At 43.1% G+C, this 7,962-nt stretch overlaps 1 long non-coding RNA gene across 1 annotated transcript in view; it reads left to right on the top strand.

Moving 5' to 3' along the window:
• Window positions 1-3,232: 3,232 nt before the first annotated feature.
• The window catches only part of LOC129397173 (uncharacterized), a 73,475-nt gene continuing 68,745 nt past the window's right edge, over window positions 3,233-7,962 (top strand). The window contains exon 1 of the long non-coding RNA XR_008624364.1: window positions 3,233-7,961. This is a non-coding gene — a long non-coding RNA (uncharacterized LOC129397173). The remainder of the gene's footprint in view (window position 7,962) is intronic.

Here is a 7,962-nt window from a genome sequence, read left to right as displayed (position 1 = left end):
CTACTACAGGGAATACCTGCCATATATTAACTGCTCAATAAAAATTAATAGTTATTCTGGTTTCTAAATTTTCTATGGTGAATATGAATTTTTTATGTAATAAAGAGTAAAAAGAAAATCAAAACAATTAAATTTAATATTAAAGCAATTTATTCTTAACCACAATCAGAAGATAAATATCTTGTTCTAAAGCTGTGTAATAATGTTTGCTTTGTCATGTATTGGGTGTGTGTGTGTGTGTGTGTGTGTGTGTGCAACCCTTGGATGGGAGTGGAGTTGAGGACCGTGACGTGACCATTTATTAGGTAATCCCATTCTTCCCTCTGACCCTGGTCCTCTCTATTCCATCAAGGGGAGGGGATAATTGCATCATGGTTCTCCCTGGCACTCACAACACACCATGTGTTCGCCTATATTTAGCCAACATGAAGTCACTGAAACTCTATGCCCACTGGAGGCAATTTGTGCTTTGTTGTTTGTGGCTCACATGGCTTCTATCCTGACTGCTCTGCATAGTTTATGTCCTTAGATGAATTTAAAGGACTGAAAACCTTTTGTTGGTGGAAAAACTGTGTTTGGGGAGTCGAAACTGAAATACCAAATCAATGAGATCCTTGGAAGGGTCCCTGAGATGAATACCTGATGTTTCTCGCAAGCCAGAGAGACCTCAATTATCCTCTTCTTTGACAGAAGGAGAAGGACCAGGGTGAGCAGGCTGGGGAGGGAGGAATTGTCTATATTCCACTCAAATGGTAAAAGCAGCACGTCCATTCAGCGGCTCCCAGTAACAATGCCAACTCTACTCTCCTTCCAGCAATTAGAAACGACACATGGAGGCCGGGCACAGTGGCTCATGCCTGTAATCCCAGCCCTTTGGGAGGCTGAGGCAGGTGGATCACTTGAGGCCAGGAGTTCGAGACCAGCTTGGCCAACCTGGCTAAACCCTGTCTCTACTAAAACAAAAAAATGAGCTGGGTGTGGTGGTGCATGCTTGTAATTCCAGCTACTCGGGAGGCTGAAGCACAAGAATCACTTGAACCTGGAAGGCAGAGGCTGCAGTGAGCTGAGATCGCACCATTGCACTCCAGCCTGGGTGACAGAGCGAGACCCTGTTTCAGGAAAAAATAAAAATAAAAAAAATAAGGGCTGGGCACAGTGGCTCATGCCTATAATCCCAGCACTTTGGGAGGCCGAGACGGGTGGATCACTTGAGGTCAGGAGTTTGAGACCAGCCTGGCCAATATGCTGTAACCCTGTCTCTACTAAAAATATAAAAATTAGTGGGGCATGGTGGTGCACACCTGTAATCTCAGCTGCTCAGGAAGCTAAGGCAGGAGAATTGCTTGAATTGCTTCAACCTGGGAGGTGGAGGTTGCAGTCTGGGCAACAGATTAAGACTCCGTCTAAAAAAAAAAAAAAAAAAGAAATGACGCACAGAATGCAGACACATAGCAGCTCAACAAGGCTAATGTTACAAGAGGACAAGAGATGGAGGGGCTGCCCACAAGGTGTGGTTTCAGAGGTTCAACCTGTTGGCTGCTACTTAGATTTTACTCTCAGTGTCTCCTTGCTCTAGCTTGAGGCTCTGAACGTGTGTGTGTGTGTGTGTGCGTGTGTGTGTAGGCAGGTAAACATTGGGAACCTCAGCTTAGCATCTCAATTCTCAATTTTTTGTCTCTCACTTTGGATGAAAATTGTAGAAGAGACTTACTCCTATCAGAGAATACAGTTTTGTTTAACAAACAAAATAGCTTCAAGGGAGTGGCCAAAGAAATAAGGCAAACACTAATATATATATTTTTGAGACAGGGTCTCGCTCTGTCACGCAGCTGGAGTACAGTGGTTCCATCATAGCTCACTGCAGCCTCGACCTCTTGGGCTCAAGCTATCCTCCTGCCTCAGCCTCCCAAAGTGTTGGGACTGCAGATGTAACCCAGTGTGCCCAGCCAATAAGTTTTAAATAGTCATTTAGTCATTAATTCAACAAATATTTATTGAGTACTCAGTGTGAATAATACTAGTTACATTTCACTTGTGTCATTGCTTTATCTGTTTTTATTAATCATAATTATTTATATATTTTTATTACAAATTAACAATTTATAATTGTATATATCTATAGGGTAAAAAGTGATGTTATGATTTATGAATACAATGTGGAATACGTAAGCCAAGCTAATTACCACACCCATCACCTCAAATATTTATCATTTTTTGTAGTTAGAACATTTGAAATTTACTGTCTTAATTTTGAATTAATTATAATGTTTAAAGTTTTACTAAAAAACATGTTTCCAGTCTCATTCTTCTTCACTTCCACTATAGATTTGGTAAGCTTATTAAAAATGTATCCTTGGGTAACATTAAAAAGAAAACAAAAACAACCACATAAGCTCAACTCACTCACAAGGCAATTTGAAGAGGGCCCTGGCTTTAATGCTGTATCATTATATCCCTATGGGCTGTAACAAAGAGGTTATGGACAATTACCAGCACACCTGTTTTCTCTTACAAAGGAAGCAAGCAAATAAGAGTCAGGTGAATTCATTTCAGGAGAAACAGTGAGTTAACTCAGATTTATTAAAAAGTAAATTATTTCAAACTTCGGCACTTTATTATTAGTAACAAGTTAATTTCCACATACCTCACACTCTAATGAGAATGACTGTGTTGGACAGCAACCAGTCATCAACACCTCAGTGTGAATGAGGATCTGAGAGTAGATTGTAAGAGGTGGAATGAGGCACAGAAAACAGTGGGTCCTTGGAGTAGGGAGTGGACAACCTGGGGACAAAATGTCTCTAACTTCCTAATTTTGCACAGGGACCTTGTCTCAGGAGTAACTTCCCTATGTCCTTGTCCTACTGGCCTCAAAATCACAGAAACTGAGTTCTTTAAAATTGTGGTTTATATTTTACTGCCGCTAATTGCTATGATTATCGCTACTAATTACCATGATAGAAAAGGAAAGTCTGCTCTTTCTGAAGCTTTTATACATTGACAGTCATTATAGTCACCACTTACGGTAAATTTTTGAATGCTTTAATTGGTTATAGTGAGGCTGGGGGTAAATACTGTTACTATGTTTTTAAGATATAAATACATAAAAATAATAATTCCATTAGTACAACAGTCTCAAATGTGCCACAGTATAATTATCAATAGCTTTTACTGCTATAACTGCATAACAGGGTACTTTTTCAAGAATGTTCTGTAAAGATGATGTATTCCAAATCTGTGTAAAAAATAGATTATTCATTAAATGGGGTACCCATCTGAAAAAGAAAATGAAAGTGAATCTCTATCTTGATCCTCATAAAATACATTTCAAACAATGTATGATTTAAAAATAAAATAAATGAATCACTTCTAGAAGGTAAACTGAGTAAATATTTTTATAGTCTTGGAGTAACGACATTCTTTTTTAGCTGAAATCCTCAAGGAAGATTGTCAATTGGGGCTTTTTTTTTTTTTAAGTGGAAATGTCTTCAAAACAAAATACATAAGAAACAAGGTTGCATCAATGCTGGGGAAAATATTGCAATATTTGTGACAGAGGGATATGATACGATATACATAAATTTACATATAATGACCACAATAACTTTTACATGTAAGAACAAACAATCCTGCCTGGGCGTGGTAGCACACGCCTGTAATCCCAGCACTTTGGGAGGTCGAGGTGGGCAGATCACTTGAGGTCAGGAGTTCAAGACCAGCCTGGCTAACATAGTGAAACCCCGTCTCTACAAAAAATACAAAAAATTAGCCAGATGTGGTGGCGGGTGCCTGTAGTCCCAGCTACTCGGGAGGCTGAGGCAAGAGAATTGCTTGAACCCAGGAGGTGGAGATTGTAGTTAGCTGAGATGGAGCCACTGCACCCCAGCCCAGGTGATAGAGCAAGACTTTGTCTCAAAAAAATAAAATAAAATAAAGAACAAACAATCCTAAAAATAGGTGGGGGCGGGTGTAAAAAGAATGACAAACAATCCTAAAAATAAATGGGCAAGGGGCTTGAATAAGGAGTTCACAGAAGTACAATGGTCCCCAAACTATTCAGCACAGTAAGATGTGAGAGCCAGAAACACTTTGGAGATGACCAGCCTAACCCACTGCTTTACACAGGAGGAAACAGAGGCTCGGAGGTGTTTGGTGATGTGCCTCACGTCACCTCACCAGTTGGTGCAGATTTAATTCAACTTCACATTGAAACAGTCTACAGGATCTTTACACATCGAATGTGAGGAAAAGCAGATCTAGTTGCAGCCCCCACATTCAGACTTCCACATGTCGCCCTTGGAAAGCATCAGGGACAACACCAGGAAAGAAAATGGAGATTCCCAAGGCCCCATTTGCACTCTTGGTTGCAGAACATGTGAGATGTGAGCTCATTTGGCCTGGGCCAGTCATGTAGCAGCTTCAGAGGCTGGGATGTGGGACACTGAGTTAAAAAGACATTCCAGGTCAGCCACCATTTGTTTGGATGACAGCCTCTAGCCCAGCTCTGCTAAAGGTCACTACCTGCAGGGCAAGGCTTTGCTGACAATGGATGCAAAGACCTGGCCAGCAGTCCAGGGCTGGACACTGATACAATCTGAATAGAAGTCAAGAGGGAGGCAAAGAAAGCAAAGGATGTGTCGTCCTAGTGGCTGCCACTATCACCCAGGTCAGGGGTTCCCCAAGTCTGGACTGCACACAACTGAGGGCATGGGAAATAATTATTTTAGGTAGCACCCAGATACTTTATATTTAATGGCCTTGTATTTGTTTTAATGTGTGTAAAAACATAACTGGAACATCAAAATCATGATTTCATATATATGGGGTTTTTTTGGTGGTTTTTGTTTTTTGTTTTGTTTTGTTTTCTTTATTTTTTTAGGATGAGGCTGCAGTAGGTATTTAGGTTAAAAGGTGACTTTACTTAGGCTGGGCATGGTGGCTCACGCCTGTAATCCCAGCACTTTGGGAGACTGAGGTGGGCAGATCACTTGAGGTCAGGAGTTCGAGACCAGCCTGGCCAACATCGTGAAACCCCATCTCTATTAAAAATACAAAAATTAGCTGGGTGCAGTGGTGCATGCCTGTAATCCCAGCTGCTCTAGAGGCTGAGGCAGGAGAATCACTTGAACCCTGGAGGTGGAGGTTGCAGTGAGCCGAGATGGCGCCACTGCACTCCAGCCTGGGCAACAAATAGAGACTTTGTCTCAAAAAAAAAAAAAAATTGACTTCATTTAAAGAACAATACTAGGCCAGGCAAGGTGGCTCATGCCTGTAACCCCAGCACCTTGGGACGCCAAAGCAGGAGGATGACTTAAGCCCAGGAGTTTGAGACCAGCCTGGGCAACATAGGGAGACCCCATCTCTACAAAATTAAAAAAAAAAAAATTAGCTGTGTGTGGTGGCATGCACCTCTAGTCCCAACTACTCTGGTGGCTGAGGTGGGAGGATCATTTGAGCCCAGGAGGTCGAGGCTGTAGTGAGTTCAGATCACATCACTACACTCCATCCTGAGCAACACAGCGATACCCTGCCTCAAACAAACAAACAAACAAACAACAAAATAAAGCACAATACTAAGCAATTAATGGTGCAGGTGTTATTTGAATACAGTCACAATTGTGAATGAGGTATGCAAATGACTGAAGTTTGGGAAACACTGATATAGTCCATGTTGTATAATTTTTTTTTTACCACCCTGGAAAGAAATGCAGTTATTATTATTATTATTATTTTTTTTTTTTGAGACAGAGTCTTGCTCTGTTGCCCAGACTGGAGTGCAGTGGTGCGATCTTGGCTCACTGCAACCTCTGCCTCCCGGGTTCAAGCGATTCTTCTACCTCAGCCTCCCAAGTAACTGGGACTACAAGTACGCACCACCATGCCCGGCTAATTTTTGTATTTTTAGTACAGACAGAGTTTCACCATATTGGCCAGGCTGGTGTCGAATTCCTGACCTCGTGATCCGCCCGCCTCAGCCTCCCAAAGTGCTGGGATTACAGGTGTGAGCCACTGCGCCTGGTCAAGAGATACATTTTATAATGCCTGCCAACCCATACATACATACATTTATGCAGGAGTACAAAGCTTTTGTGAAACAACATTATTCCTGTTTGTGTGATGCACTCTGGACCCTAGATGCATTTGACTTTCACTTTCCCTTTCTTTCCCCTTCTCCTCATGTCTCTAAATCCTTTCTGTCAGTTCTGCCGCTGCTGCTTTTTTTTTTTTTTTTTTTCCCCCGAAAAAGAGTCTTGCTCTGTCGCCCAAGCTGGAGTGCAGTGGTGCCATCTCAGCTCACTGCAACCTCTACCTCCGTGGTTCAAGCGATTCTCCTGCCTCAGCTTACCAAGTAGCTGGGATTACAGGTGCACGCCACCCCGCTTGGCTTTTTTTCTTTTCAGAAACAGGTTCTCACTCTGTCACCCAGGCTGAAATGCAGTGGCACAGTTATGGCTCACTGCAGCGTCGACCTCCTGTGCTCAAGCAATCCTCCTACCTCTGTCTCCTAAAGCACTGGGATTACAGGCACGTGCCACCATACCCAGGCCAGTTCTCCTTCTAAAAGGTCTTTATGCATTCTCTTTCTCATCTCCAGTGCTTCAGTCCTGGTCTATGCCCCATCACCTTTCACTTGGACTATATCTTAACTCATCTTGTCACTTCCAATCCAATTTTTCCCCTTCAATAAACCCTCCACACTATTGCCAAAAAGATCTTTCAAAAACTCTGATTTGGTGGGTGTGGTGGCTCACGCCTGTTATCCTAGCACTTTGGAAGGCCGAGGCAGGCAGATGGCTTGAACACAAGAGTTCAAGACCAGCCTAGGCAACATGGTGAAACCCTGTGTCTACAAAAAATAAAAAAAATTAGCCAGGCATGGTGGCACATATCTGTAATCCCAGCTACCCGGGAGGCTGAGGTGGGAGGATCGCTTGAGCCCAGGAGTTTGAGGCCACTGAGATCATGCCACTGCACTACAGCCTAGGCAACAGAGCGAGACCCTGTCTCAGTAAAAAAACACAAACTCTGATTTGGCCCTGTCATGCCCCAGGGCACAGGAGAAAGTCCAAGCTACTCAGTAAGACTTTAAAGGAATTTGGTTGCTGGTGCCTGCTGACCTTCCCAGACTCAAATGCTGGCACATCAGGACTTGAAACCCTTCTAGATTCTCGAATCTAGTGCTCTTCTCAACACATCATACTGCCTCCTCAAAGACACTCTCCTGGTTGTTCTCATTCCACATGTGATACCTGCAGAGGTGACTCCTGCCTCTCTGGCACAGGGCATTTTGAGTAAACCCTGTTCTGAAATAAACAGAATGTCACAAAGTAGGTTGGACATGAAGGGTATTGTGTCTTTGAACACATAATATAATCAGTGGAGGTCACAGAATGAACTAGTGATCAAAGCGAATCAAAAGGAAATTAAAAGTGGACCGGGCGCAGTGGCTCACATCTGTAATCCCAGCACTTTGGGAGGCTGAAGTGGGTGGATTACCTGAGGTCAGAAGTTTGAGACCAGCCTGGACAACATGGTGAAACTCCGTCTCTACTAAAAATACAAAAATTAGCCAGGCATGGTGGCCGGTGCCTGTAATCTCAGCTACTCGGGAGGCTAAGGCAGAATTGCTTGAACCCGGGAGGTAGATATTGCAGTGAGCCAAGATCCTGCCGCTACACTGCAGCCTGGGTGACACAGCCAGAGTCCATCTCAAAAAGAAAAAAAAAAAGGGAAATTAGAAGTGTTTATTAGGCAACACTGCACTCACACTGGAGCCCGCCAATACTGCACAATGATCTGTGCCAGCCCCACTTTGCAATTCTCCCACAAGAAGCCAATGTCTCCAGGGAGCAGACAATGACCCACCGCTTATATTTCAGTCTGGATTAGTTCACAACTGAGCTGTCACTTCCAGCGGTCTTCTGTGGGGTTTGATGTGCCCCCTTGCCAAGGACAGCAATG

This window comes from Pan paniscus, chromosome 12, assembly GCF_029289425.2.
Source record: "Pan paniscus chromosome 12, NHGRI_mPanPan1-v2.0_pri, whole genome shotgun sequence".
Classification (NCBI taxonomy): Eukaryota; Metazoa; Chordata; class Mammalia; order Primates; family Hominidae; genus Pan; species Pan paniscus.
This window is presented reverse-complemented; position numbering and strand designations above follow the sequence as displayed.